We start from the raw sequence: 15099 nt of genomic DNA on the forward strand, positions 1-15099 counted from the left end.
CCAACCAAGAATAGTGAAGAAATATAGCAATATAAAACCATAAATAATTAAATATTAATAAGTTAATCATGCCAAGTGCAAATAAAGTCCAGGACCAGCCTATTGGCTTAGGGGGTCTGACATTCGAGGGAGGAGTTGTAAAGTTTGATGGCCACAGGTAGGAATGACTTCCTATGACGCTCAGTGTTACATCTTGGTGGAATGAATCTCTGGCTGAATGTACTCCTGTGCCTAACCAGTACATTCTGGACCAATATTAACCAAAACTACTTTTTGGTTATAAAGTAAACCAGTAATTAATAGCAATCTACCATATGGGTCTGAGATTGTCTCATAATGAACAAATGAGATCGATGAGTCTATATAAAAAATGGATATGCCTTTCGCTTTGGTTGAAGAATTAGAATGAAACTGTTGCACTTTCCAAAACCTAAAAACTTCTGATTATTATCCTTCCTCACATGAAACTCCTGCGCAAAAATAATCAGAGCATTCGATCTATGAAAAACTTTAAAAATCTTTTTCTGTTTAATTGGGTGATTCAAACCATTCGTGTTCCATGAAACAAAGTTAATAATATTATCCATTTTCCTTAAATAAATGATATAGTATGTAAAGGATTAACCATATTGCATTGGAAACTTATGAATCAGGAAGAGGGAAAAAAGTTTAAAGAGGAACCAGAAGTTACGACAATACAGACATTTTTGTAGTTTCAAATCAGCCCAAGTGAAAAATACTGAAATAAAAATAGCTCCCCCCTACTGTGACAAAGACCCGAAACCTGGCCAATAGAAAGCCAGGGAACTACCTAAGAAGCTCCTTACCTCCATCTCTCTTGATGGCAAATCTCCAGATTTTAAAAAAAAAACACCCATAGTCAAAACATTGCAAAAGGAATGCCAAACACAAGTTAAGAAAAAAAAAAACCAGCCATTTGCAGACCATTTCAAAAGACAAGGTCTTAAAAAATGAAGTAGAATACAATCTTAATAATATTTCAAGAAAAAACAAATGATCATCAAGCCAGAGTCTTAATAACTTTCTAAAGAGAACAATTAAAAATAAAAAAAGAAAATAATAAAGGAAAAAGAAAGGAACTTTAACATAGAAACATTATAAACCTCCGTATGCCAAAGCAAGGTACTAGAAGAATCAGCACAAGGGCAAAGTTCTACAAACTTAAAATGTTCGAATCTATAGACTAGTTATTAACTAATAAACAAGCTATATACAAACATAAAGGAACGGTAAATGTATTAAACATCTGAGCTCAAACAATGCTCCTCGAGAAATTGTTGTGTGTCATCTATGGATTTAAATCACTTAAACAATTTATCAGGCAGAACAACCCTTAAATGAATGGGGTATAGCAGAGCCGGTCGGAAATTCCTTTGATATAATTCTGACATCACCGATTTGAAAGTCAAGCTTTCTTGCATTGCCTCAGGACAATAATCTTTAACCAGATGAAACTTATGATTTTGATGTAAAATAATTCCTTTCTGACGAGTAATTCAAATTAAGCGCTCTTTAGTACTCACATAGTGAAATCGAAGAATCACAGGGCACGGTTTTAACTCTTTCAACAGTTTTGGTCTTAAATCCCGATGGTTATGGTCGAGTACCAGAGAAGAAGTAAAGACCACCGAGCCAAAGGCCTCCATTAAGAACTGAGAAAAAATTTTAGTAAGGTCCCTGCTCTCAACGTCTTCACTGAGTCCTATTATTCACAAGTTCTGTCTGCGACTACGACTCTCCAAATCAATAACCTTGACTTTATACTGCTCCAATGTATGAGCAGCTGAGGTTAGTTTCTTTTCCAAAGAATTCAGTCTGGAATCTCTGTTTTCCAGCTTCACTAAGCTCTGAAATTTGATGTTGCTGTTTTTCGTTCTCCTTTTTGAGTACTGCCAGTTTACCTTCATTCTCCTTTAACATTACTTTCAAAGCACAGAATCTCTTATCAAGTTTTTCATCCAAAAGATTGGAGACAGCCAGCAAAGTGAGTTGAGGCTGTTTAGGTTGTTCGAAGACACCTTCTTTCTTCCCATTTCCATTACCTTGCCTTGGGCTAATGCCTTTCTTCCTTAGTAGTCATTTACGGCGATTAACATTCAGAATTCAAACATATAAAGCCGTTAAAAACACTTTGATATAGATAATAAAATGGTGGTAAGGAAATTGAAAAATGACCGGAGCAGAGCCAAAATGTGACCTAGTCCATCTAGCGCCACCAATAGAATCCAGAATGAGTCATAAGTCTGAGGATTGAGATTGATTACGAACACAGCAAAGGGTAACAGAAATATTGTTGAAGAAAGCAAAAATGGAAAATTGAAGGATATTAAGAACAGACTGTGAGAGCCAAAATCAGGAAATGAAACAAACATAGCAGCAGGTACAACTGTAGTTCCCTTACAGACAGAGGTTGGTCTTTGCATTGGGGAATAAGGACCAACGACATAGGCAGGAAGAGGGATGAGGTCCTGAAGTGTGAGTTTCGGGAACTAGGCAGAAGGCTGAAGAACAGGACCTCAAGGGTGGTGTTCTCAGGATAGCTGCCAGTGCTGCGTGATAGTGATGGTAAGAATTGGAGGAGATGGCAGTTGAATGTGTGGCTGAGGAGTTGGTGCAGGGGGCAGGGTTTTACCTTTTTGGATCATTGGGATCTCTTCTGGGGAAGGTGGGACCTGCAGAGATTGGATGGGTTGCACGTGAACTCAAGGGGGAGCAATATCCTTGCAGGTAGGTTTGCTTGCATGGTTCAGGAGGGTTTAAACTAATTTGCAAGGGGGCTGGGACCCGCAGCGATAGAGCAGTGAAAGAAGTGCATGGAGCAACACCAGATCTAGCATATAGAGAGGATTTGAGGACAGAGAAACAGAAGAAAGGGTGTAAAGGTAGTAAGGTAGAAGGGCTAAAGTGTGTACTTCAATGCCAGAAACATCAGGAACAAAGGTGATGAACTGAGAGCTTGGGTACATACAATAGTGGTCATTACGGAGACTTGGCTGGCACCAGGGCAGGAATGGATTCTCAAAATTCCTGGATCTCAGTGCTTTAAAAGGGACAGAGAGGGGGGGAAAGGGGAGAAGGGGTGGCATTACTGGTCAGGGTTACTATTACAGCTGCAGAAAGGGTGGGTAATGTAGCAGGATCTTCTTTTGAGTCAGTATGGGTGTAAGTCAGAACAGGAAGGGAGCAGTTTGTCACAGTATGTTGACAAGTCGACTAGGGGGAATTCCATACTAGATCTAGTATTTGGTATCGAACCGGGTCAGGTCACTGATCTCTCAGTGGGTGAGCATCTGGGGGAGAGTGATCACCGCTCGCTGGCCTTTAGTACTATCATGGAAAAGGATAGAATCAGAGAAGACAGGAAAATTTTTAAGTGGGAAAGGGCAAATTATGAGGATATAAGGCTAGAGGTTGCGGGTGTGAATGAGATGATGTTTTTGCAGGGAAATTTACTATGGACATGGTCGATGCTTAAGGATCTCTTGCAGGAAATTAGGGAAAAATTTGTCCCAATGAGGAAGATAAAGATTGGTAGGGTGAAGGAACCATGGGTGACAAGTGAAGTGGAATATCTAGTTAGGTGGAAGAAGGCAGCATACATGAGGTTTAGGAAGCAAGGATCAGATGGGTCTATTGAGGAATATATGGTAGCAAGAAAGGAGCTTAAGAAGGGGGCATGAGAAGTCCTTGGCGAGTAGGGTAAAGGAAAACCCCAAGGCATTCTTCAATTATGTGAAGAAGAAAAGGATGACAGGAGTGAAGGTAGGGCTGATTAGAGATAAAAGTGGGAAGATGTGCCTGGAGGCTGTGGAAGTGAGCGAGGTCCTCAATGAATACTTCTCTTTGGTATTCACCACTGAGAGGGAACTTGATGACGGTGAGGACAATATGAGTGAGGTTGATGTTCTGGAGCATGTTGATATTAAGGGAGAGGAGGTGTTGGAGTTGTTAAAATACATTTTGACGGATAAGTCCCCGGGGTCTGACGGAATATTCCCCAGGCTGCTCCACGAGACAGGGGAAGAGATTGCTGAACCGCTGGCTAGGATTTTGATGTCCTGGTTGTCCACGGAAATGGTACTGGAGGACTGGATGGAGGCGAATGTTGTCCCTTTGTTCAAAAAAGGTAGTAGGGATAGTCCAGGTAATTATAGACCAGTGAGCCTTATGTCTGTAGTGGGAAAGCTGTTGGAAAAGATTCTTAGAGATAGGATTTATGGGCATTTAGAGAATCATGGTCTAATCAGGGACAGTCAACATGGCTTTGTGAAGGGCAGATTGTGCCTAACAAGCCTGATAGATTTCTTTGAGGAGTTCACCAGGCATATAGATGAGGGTAGAACAGTGCATGTGATCTACATGGATTTTAGTAAGGCATTTGACAAGGTTCCACATGGTAGGCTTATTCAGAAAGTCAGAAGGCATGGGTCCAGGGAAGTTTGGCCAGGTGGATTCAGAATTGGCTTGCCTGCAGAAGGCAGAGTGTTGTGGTGGAGGGAGTACTTTAGGATTGGAGGGGTGTGACTAGTGGTGTCCCATAAGGATCTGTTCTGGGACCTCTACTTTTTGTGATTGTTATTGACGACCTGGATGTGTGGGTAGAGGGTGGGTTGGAAAGTTTGCAGATGACACAAAGGTTGGTGGTGTTGTAGATAGGGTAGAGGATTGTCGAAGATTGCAGAGACACATTGATAGGATGCAGAAGTGGGCTGACAATTGGCAGATGGAGTTCAATCCGGAGAAGTGTGAGGCGGTACACTTTGGAAGGACTAACTCCAAGGCATAGTACAAAGTAAATGGCAGGATACTTGGTAGTGTGGAGGAGCAGAGGGATCTAGTGGTACATGTCCACAGGACCCTGAAAGTTGCTTCACAGGAGATAGAGTAGTTAAGATAGCTTATGGGGTGTTAGCTTTCATAAGTCAAGGAATAGAGTTTAAGAGACGCGAAGTAATGTTGCAACTCTATAAAACTCTAGTTAGGCCACACTTGGAGTACTGTGTCCAGTTCTGGTCGCCTCACTATAGGAAGGATGTGGAAGCATTGGAAAGGGTATAGAGGAGATTTACCAGGATGCTGCCTGGTTTAGAGAGTATGGATTATGATCAAAAACTAAGGGAACTAGGGCTTTACTCTTTGTAGAGAAGGAAGATGAGAGGAGACATGATAGAGGTGTACAAGATATTAAGAGGAATAGACAAGGTGGACATCCACCGCCTCTTCCCCAGGGCAGTGCTGCTAAGTACAAGAGGACATGGCTTTAAGATAAGGGGAGGGAAGTTCAAGGGGGATATTAGAGGAAGGTTTTTCACTCAGTGAGTGGTTGGTGCGTGGAATGCACTGCCTGTGTCAGTGGTGGAGGCAGATACACTAGTGAAGTTTAAGAGACTACTAGACAGGTATATGGAGGAATTGAAGGTCTTGGGTTATATGGGAGGCAGGGTTTGAGGGTTGGCACAACATTGTGGGCTGAAGGGCCTGCAATGTTCTGTACTATTCAATGAGCTGTAGAGGAAATAAACCGTGGCTTTTTGTGTGTCTTTGTGGAGGACACAAAAACCTGTCAGAAATACAGGATAGACAAGTGTTGAATACAAGTGTAGAAATAAAATCAGTCAGCATCAATGATGAAATAACATCATGAAAATGGATAACTGACACAGTCCTGTTGATCTCCATCCTGGAGTATGTGCCAAGATGTCAGTAGTGTTACTCAACTTTCCGGTTATCATCAGCCAAACTCTACAGTTTCAGGAATGGTTCCTTCAGCCTGTTTCAAAAAGGAGGGAGAGACTCTGGGAGTGGGGGCAATGTTGGAATCTGTAATAATGGGTGTGAAATGCATGCTGAAGAGGAATTATCACAAAAATTCAACAGACTGGTTTCTGATGTTGTGGGTCTGACATGTCACTAGCGTAGGAAATAGACTAGGCCTCTATTCAAATAGTTCAAAATAAGTTTTATTATCAAAGTGCATATCTGTCACCACATACAACCCTGAGATATTTTCTCTTCAGGTATACTTAGCAGATCTATAGAACAGTAACTGTAAATAGGATCAATGGACAACAAACTGTGCAAATGGAAATATGAATGAATAGCAATAAACAACCTGTTCTTGGACCTGGTGGTGCAAGTCCTGAGGCACTTGTACCTTCTACCTGATGATAGCAGTGAGAAAGAACTTGGCCTGGGTGGTGAGGATTTTTGATTATGTCGATGATTAATGCAGATGCTTTCAGTGGCTGGGGGGGATTTTATCCCCGATGTACTGGACTGAATTTGCTAAATTTTGTAGGACTTTCACTCAAATACATGTTTCCCATACCAGGCCATAATGAAACCAGCCAGCATACTGTGGGAAAACATTGGGATTCTCCCGTGAGAAATACTTTTTTCATTGATTGTTTTCTAGATATTAAAAAGATCAAGGAAATGGGGAGAAAAAGTTTTAGCCAGGATCAGTTGAATACGTTGTGTGGTTCAATGGTAGCACATCCGCTTCCTGATCCTGCTCGTCATGTTGACACGAGCTCGGCAAAGTGTTCGTGAACCCGGATCACACAATGGAACAACAGAGCAGCGAGTGTGAGTGTTTGCATGTGTGTGTGAGTGTGTGCGTGGGTGTGAGTGCACGCATGTGAGTAAGCATTGTAATTGTGTGAGAGAGAGAGAGAGAAAGAACGTATCACACAATGGGAAACTTGAGTAAGTTGTATGTGTCACAACTATGAGTTGCTTTTAAAAAAGAGAGGGATTTTTTCAGTTCTATGTGGATTGTATTTTCCCAGTGTCACCTCATGGGCATGTAGTGCTCCTTCGATTGTGAACTTTTCATGTCTAATTGTTTGTCTTTGCACAAAGTGGGTTTTCAGTTTGTGTTGTAAGTGTCTCATTTGGGATCACAAGGATTGTAAAACTCTCTTTGTATTGATCACTTTTATTCAATTTGGTTTGACGTGCTTTCTCGATCACTATGTGAGTTGAACAGAGCAGGAGACTGTGCTGTTGATAAGGATGCCTACTTCAAATCTGTCAACCATCTTTACAGTAGCTGTTTCGATCAGGACAGGGTTGTGTACACACTCACACTTCCTTGGGTCAACAATTAGATCTTCTGTCTTGATTATGTTGAGGTCTGTGTTGTTCTGACACCATGACAAAAGCATCATGATCACTTTCCTGCAGAGTGAACTCACACATATGACCTTCAGTAGTTTGTTTAGATTTAGACAAGTTCAGTTTGTACTCCTCCTAGTTATTGAGACCCCTCTCTGCTTCCTTGTTGCACCTCTTCAGCTATCCAGATTTCCCTGCATTGGGGTCCCCCTCCCAACCCAGTTTTATAGAATTTAAAGCTCAGTCTACCTCCCTTGTGATTGGATTCAGTCTGATCACAGTCTGTCCTAGTGGAATTGTACTCACCTTCTCCAGTACTAATACCAGTGCCACAGGAATAAAAAGATACAGCAGGGTCTGAGTAACTCCTCCCTGATTCCATTAACCCTGCCATGATGTTTTTGTGGTTTGGGTAATAATGCAAAGATTAATACCTTTGTATTCGTGTTTGAGAATGTAACACCAGTTGCTCAGAGTCTGAGCAGACTTTACACCTTGAGGCCATTTATTGATAACATCCTGTACCTAATAAAGTGGCCATTAAGGGCATGTTCATGGTCTTCTGCTGCAGTCACCCATCCTCTTCAAGGTTTAAAGTGTCGTGCATCATAGATGTTCTTCTCCACAGCACTGGTCAGCTTGAACCAGTCTGGCTATTCCCCCCTAGCCTCTCCAATAAACAAGGTACTTTTGCCCAAAGAAATGCAGCTCAATGTTTTTTTAAGTTTTAATCACCACTATCTGTAACATCTAAAGATTGATGTGGCGAAAATCCCCGGAGATCAGTCGTTTCTGAGATACTCAAACCATCCCATCCGGCATCAACAATCATTCCAGGGTCAAGGACACTTAGGTCACATTTCTGATGTTTGGTCTGAACCTCATGACAATGTCTGCATGCTTTATGCATTGAGTTGTTGCCATATGATGGCTGATTTGGTATTTGCATTAACGAGCAGATGTCCAGTTGTATCAAGTAAAGTGACTATTGAGTGTGCTCCAGGCACAGCCCTGCAGTGGATTCAGCGACCAGCATCTCAATGTGGAGAAGCCATCGAAAGTGAGAAAGAGAGAGATACTGTAGGGAAATCGTACCTTCAAATCTCTGAGTCTACGCTAACCATCAAACACCTGTTTACACTCATCCTACATTAATGGTGTCTGGTCCAGATGGTGTACCTGGCCAAGTACTAAAAATCTGTGTGGTCCAACTAGCAGGAGTATTTAGCACTTTCTTCACTGTACAGCCGCACATGGCCAGGAAATGGGTTGGAACCAGAGAAGTCGTCCCAAACACACTCTGATACATCTGTTAAAATCTCTCCATCTCCATCATATGAGACCGGAGATAGAAGCAGTCAGCAGTTCATGACACTTTGTTGGATGAGAAACGTGTCAACATTTCAGGTCAAAAAGTCTTCATGAGAACTGTTGAGAAGAATAAAGAAGTTCATAATCTACAGGGAAAGGAGGCAAGGGGGTGTCTCTGATTAGGTGCCATGGTGATAAACTGGGTATAAGAATATCTGACCAATGGATGAATGGGAGCAGTTGGAACAGGGAGAACATGGACAAAAGGATATTGAACACAATGTATAGCTGTAAACTTCTGAACAGGAAGCCTGTTCCGATAGGTCAGGTTGGACACCATCTCCATACCACATCCAGCTAGATTCTCTTACACCCTTCTTAAGCCAGTCACCCCTAGTAGGGCACAGGCTGCTGACAGCAGCTCACTAGAGAACTCTATGCATCTAAACAGGGAATTCTGACTCTCCAGGACAACAGAAACCTGCCCAGAAACTGTAGTATTGGACTGTACACCCTTTTGCTCCAAGGTCTTATGAGGAGTAGCAGAATCCTCAGAGACTGACTCAAACTGCGACTCCACACTCACCAACTGACACTGGAGGTCCAGGCAACAGGTGAGGGTCGGACAGTGCAGTGTGTACAGGAGCAGCCAGTGGAAGGAACCCCCTGGGGACGGGAGGTGCAGCCTGTGGGACATTTCCCAGAGACGGCTCAATTTGTGCTGAACCAGCTCTGTAGGAGAGCTTGGGGACCCAGATCCAGTGACAATTCAGGCTGTGTTGTAGACACCTTGAGTCCGGTCATTCAACCTGCTGACCCATGCACACCCACAGTGAGGGTATCCGAGTGTCAGACCCCAAACCTCCATGAATATGTCTGTGACCACACCCGACCACTGATATCTAGCTGTGGGCTGAAACGTCATTTCTCAGGGCTGGGTGCAGAGAGTTTTGAGCCCTGATGAAGGGTCTCAGCATGAAACAACAGGAACTTTGTGTTGTCTGTCTCTCAGGACTGGGAGCAACATGATGGGCTGAATGTCTTCCTCCGGTGTCTTTGATTTTCCCAGGACTGATTCCTCTTCCTATCACTGATCTCACCTATGGACTGTCTTGTCTTGTCTCCTCAGCTGGGACTGCGGTTCCCCCAACCACTGTGACCGGAACTCAGGGACACTCGGTCTCCTTACATCCTGGGATCCCAGTCGGACCGGACATTCCTGAGGTTGAGTGGAGTTGGGTATGGCCCAGAAACAGGATTGTGAAGTACTCAAATGGGAACATTATCTACAGTAATGAGCTGTACAAGAACAGGATAACGTTTCACCCTGGGAATGTCAGTCTGGAAATCCATGATCTACGGAGAAATGACTCTGGTGATTATGAGGTGATTGTTTCAAGACATTCAGGAGATGAGAATAAAACAACAGTGCGACTGGATGTGTACGGTGAGTGAGACACCGCGGAGGAGCCCAAGTTTCCCAGTCCCTGAAATACCCCTAATGGATGGGTGAGGGCAGATCCTGTGTGTTTCCCTGTTTACTGAAACCCACTGACTACCCGTGTCTGGGGCTGGGGTCACGGTCCCAGTGTAGTGAGTCTGGAGGATACACCCGCCACATCCACCGAGGCGGAGTCAGGAGCCGGGACGGATCGAACCAACAATGGGGAATCTCATGTGTCTGAGACTGAGGGAGCTCAGCATACAGGGAGAATGGACCTGGTGTGAATGGGCTGGACAGTCTGTATCTGTGGGTCACAGTTACACACTCTACCCCAGGTCAAAAGCCTGGTCTGTCATGTTCAGGGATCCTAGTTATCCCATCTGTTTCCTGGGACACTGCTTGTTAATTCCCCAGACTAAGGTCTGAGCTCAGCAAGGTGTTTATTCCTCAGCCTTCATGCTGTGCTGTGCTGAGTGAGACCCTGTGTATTCATTACACTGAATATAGCGTCCCAGTGAGTGACACAGTACACGGACACACAGCACATTCACACACAGCAATATGGTTCCTGACTCACTCTGACAGTAATATCACATTCACAATAATCTCACTCAGCAGCGTCTGACTGTTTTTTTTGGAGCTGTTGGCTGGAGTTGATTGCAAACCAGATAATTCTGATTAACATCCAGTTTGCGTGTCTGGAGTGTGGGTGTGAAGAAGGGGGTGTGTGAAAACTATACGTAAGTCAAAGGAAGCATTGTAGATACATTATAACTATACAATTATCCTGCATTTACCACTGACCTTTAGCATATAAAAATATCATGTAATATTGGGTCGGGAGGCCGTTTCAACAAGGCAGGGACTGGGTTTTGATAGTGAATGATCAGCCATGATCTCAGAATGGCGGTGCAGACTTGAGGGGCTGAATGGTCTACTTCTGCACCTGTTGTCTATTGTCTGAATACGATGCCTGCTGCTTGTTCTTGTTGAATAAGACATTTCTATATCCACCAGTTTTGGTGTCTCTCCGGTGAGTTCACGTTACAACGTCCTCCATCCCAGTGTTAATGTTCACCATTAGAGGGAGGAGAACATCAGAACATGGGAAATAGAACACAAAAGATCGAAAATCTTGAACATGGGTTGAAGACAGAGACCTCCTCTGGGATCAAGTCGGGGGAAAGAGATTGAGGTTTACAAAATTACGAGGGGATAGACAGTGTAAATGCAAGCAGACTTTTTCCACTGAGATTGGTTCAGAGTAGAATTAGAGGTCATGGGTTAAGGGTGAAAGGTAAAATGTTTAAGAGGAACATAAGGGGGAACCTTCACGATGGGTGCTGAGTATGTTGTATGAACTGCCAGCAGAAGTGATGTATGTGAGTTTGATTTCAAAATTTTAATGAAATTTGGATAGGTACATGTATGGAATGGTTCTGGTGGGCTATGGTTTGGGTGCAGGTTGAGTGACAAGGCAGATTAAGAAATTGGCATAGACTAGATGGGCTGAAGGGCCTCTTTCTGTTCTGTAGTATTCTGGGACTCTATGACTCGCTGAATCAGATAGTAGTCAATGAAACCTTTCAGCCAATGAACCCGTTCTGAACATCAGCTCTATGAAAGGAGGGAGAACCGCAAGTTCTGCATCAGATCCAGCTGGAGACGGGCCCTTGTCTATACACTGGTCTCCACTGGAATAGTGTCAGAAGTCAGAATCAGTGTGTCAGAGTGGGAGCAGGATGGAGAATCAAAGTGACAGCAACTAGAACTTCTGAGTCACAATGTTGCCTGAATTGAAACGTCCCTCAAGGTGGTTCGATGACACTGGGTCTGGTTTCTCAGTGGAGAGAAGGTCACCGTGTGAACACTGAGTGAGTTCACTGAATTGGGAGTACACGTCAATCACTGTTTCATCCTTTGGTGCCCTGCATGGAGGGAAGGAAAATGGTCATGTGACACTTCCTCCTGTGGATGTCCAGAACGTGGTGTGGGACATGGAGTGGTGGGAGTTGTGGGTGTGGCAGTAGAGCAGAGCAAGGTGTTACTCAGGGAGAAACTGGTCAAAATATGTAAGAAAGAGGGAAGGGAGTGGAATGTAAGTCTGAGGATAGTGTAAACTAAATGGGTAAAGTTACTCAAAGGTATTCTAAAGGACCAAGCATAAAAAGTATTTGGATTGGGAGATAGTTGACATGTCTCTCTGTGTGGTAGGTTGTGTCTAGATTTTTGAGGAGGCTATTGGAAAGTTGATGAAGGAAAAGCAGTTAAATTTGTCTACATGGACTTTAACAATGTCCTGCATGGGATGTTGGTGAAGAATGTTTATTGCCTTGGCATTCAGGTTGAGGTTGCAAATTGGATTCGACATCGGCTTTGCAGGTGATCTACAAGATGGTTGTCTCTTTGACTGGAGGACTGTGATTAGTGATGTGCCTCAAGGATTGGTGCTGGGTCCTTATTGTTTGTTATCTATATCAGCGATCTGGATGACAATGTGGTTAAGTGGATCTTCAGATTTGTGGATGACACTGATTGGGGGTGTATAGGACAGTGAGGAAGACTATCAAAGCCTGTAGGGGGACCTGCAGGGAAAATGAGCTGAAAATTGGCAGCTTGAATTTAAAGCAGACAAGTACGAAACTTTGACCCTTGGGAAGGAAACCAGTGTGGAACTTAAATAAATTTGGAGTATTTGTGCAATTCTGGTCACCTATGTACAGGAAAGGTATCAATTCGATTGGAAGAGTGAAGAGTATCAGGACTTGAGGACATGAGTTATAAGGGGAAGGTGGGGGAATTTCTTCACCCAGAGGGTGGAACAAGGTGCAGGTGGAAGTGTTGGAAGCAGGTTCGATTTCGATGTCTAACTGAGATTTGAATAAATATTGGGAGGGATGTGGAAGGCGTTGTCCAGATGTGGATCAATGGGGCTAGGTATAGACTAAATGGACCGAAGGGCCTCTTTAGCCACTGCAATGCTTTATGATTCAATGCAGTCTCATTGAAAGGACCAGGAAGCATAGATGTTGATCCACTGAAGTTGGAGACCAGTGGGGTTGAAGGAAATGGCCAGAGGAAACTTATCCTTGCTTTCGGTGGGAGAGGGTGTGAGAACAGAGACGTAAGAAATGGAACAGGTTCTCAGGGTCTCACACCTTCATCATAATCTGGGCAGGCAGACTGGAGATTGAGAGATTGACAGAATAGAATGGGCTGTGTCTTGTGTTGGACCAGATTCAAGGCAGCTCAGGGCTGGGGCTCACTCAGGTTTTAGGCTTTGAAGGAATGCAGGGACCACACAGAGGAGGAACAAAAGACATGGAAATGGAGAGAATTCCTGGAATAGAGCGCTATAAACAGGACATGATGGAGAGTTTGTAGATGAGTGTGGGTTGTGTTTGGGACTGTTGCGGATGGGACGAGGGCGTTGAGGATCGAGCAGTCCATGATGATCTCCTTTACTCATCTTCTATCTCTCCCTCACGCCCTCAGAGCCTGTGTCAGGAGCAAACATCATGGTTCAGAACATCAATGGGACCTATAACCTCACTCTGACCTGCTCCGTGACCTCTGGCAACCCCACCAGCTTCAGTTGGTGGAGAGGAGGAGAAGTTACAGGAGACAACGGCAGCTATCACTTCTGGAGACACGGAGAGACGATACAGGTTCATTGCACAGCAGAGATCGGGGATGTGGTGTACAGGTGTGAGGCCAGCAACCCCATCAGTGAGGACACCGCACAGGTCCGGCTGGGGAACATCTATAATCTGGACACATGTAGTGAGTGTCAGAGGAAGGAGTTGGGATTTAGTTATCTCCCCGTCCCAGGAGAGTGAGATGGGACAGCTTAGAAGAGCTTAATAAAAACATTAACTTTTACAGCAGGTTACAGACCCTTTGACCCACAATGTTGTGCTAACCATGTAACCTACTCTAAAATCTGCCCAGAATTTCCCTATAGCACAGCCCTTGAGTTTCCTAAACTCCATGCTCCTATCGAACAATCTCTTAAAAGACCCTATTGGATCTGTCTCTACCAGCATTGCTGGCAGTGCATTCCATGCACCCACCAGTCTCTATGTGAAAATTACCTCTAACAGCCTCCTTGTACCTACCTCCAAGCATCTTAAAACAATGCCCCTTTGTGTTAGCCATTTCAGTCCTTTGATAAAGCCTCTGGCTAGCCACACAATCAATGCCCCTTATCATCTTATACTCCTCCATCAGGTCACCTCTCATTCTCTTTTGCTCCAAGGAGTTCACTCAACCTATTCTCTTAAGGCATGCTCCACAATCCAGGCAACATCCTTCTAAATCTCCTCGACACACTTTCTATGGTTTCCATATCCTTCCAGTAAGGAGATGATCAGAACTGAGCACAGTACTCCAAGTGGGGCCTAACTAAGTGTATCTCCACCTCCCTCACACTGGCCCTCAATAACCCCTCTACTCAAGCTCAGCCTCCACATCCCTGACCACTGGGTATCTTAGCCATCCTAAATAATCCTTCCCTCCAATCTAATCATTCCTTCACTCCAGCAAGATTGCACAGTTGTTTCAGTATGGACCATCTGCAAAATGCACTGCAGATCCTCACTCAGGCTATGCTGACAAATATGAGTGGAGGCTTAGTATAAAATCCAAAAATGAAGGTTACCTACAAAGTAAACGGTCCTCTGCAGTATCCTCTCAGACAGTGTCAGAGAGCAGAATACATACAAACTGAAGTTTTTAAGAAAGCACATGGTACATTGGCATTCATCAACCAGGGGATTGAGTTCAAGAGCCAAGAGGTAAAGTCAGACCCAACTTAGATTTCTGGTCACCTCACTGCAGGAAGGATATGGAAACTATAGAAAGGTTTCAGAGGAGATTTACAAGGACGTTGCCTGGATTGGGGAGCATGCCTTATGAGAATAGTTTGAGTGAACTCGGCCTTTTCTCCTTGGTGTGGTGGATGATGTGATGTGACCTGATAGAGGTGTATAAGAAGATAAGAGGCATTGATCGTGTGGACAGTCAGAGGCTTTCTCCCAGGGCTGAACTGTCTAACATGAGAGGGCACAGTTTTAAGGTGCTTGGAAGTAGGTACAGAGGAGATATCAGGGGTAAGTTTTTTTAACACAGAGAGTACTGAGTGAGTGGAATGGGCTGCCAGAAATGGTGGTGGAGGTGAATACAACAGTGTCTTTTAGGAGAAT

The sequence above is a fragment of the Hypanus sabinus genome, chromosome 25 (genome assembly GCF_030144855.1).
Source record: "Hypanus sabinus isolate sHypSab1 chromosome 25, sHypSab1.hap1, whole genome shotgun sequence".
Lineage (NCBI taxonomy): Eukaryota > Metazoa > Chordata > Chondrichthyes > Myliobatiformes > Dasyatidae > Hypanus > Hypanus sabinus.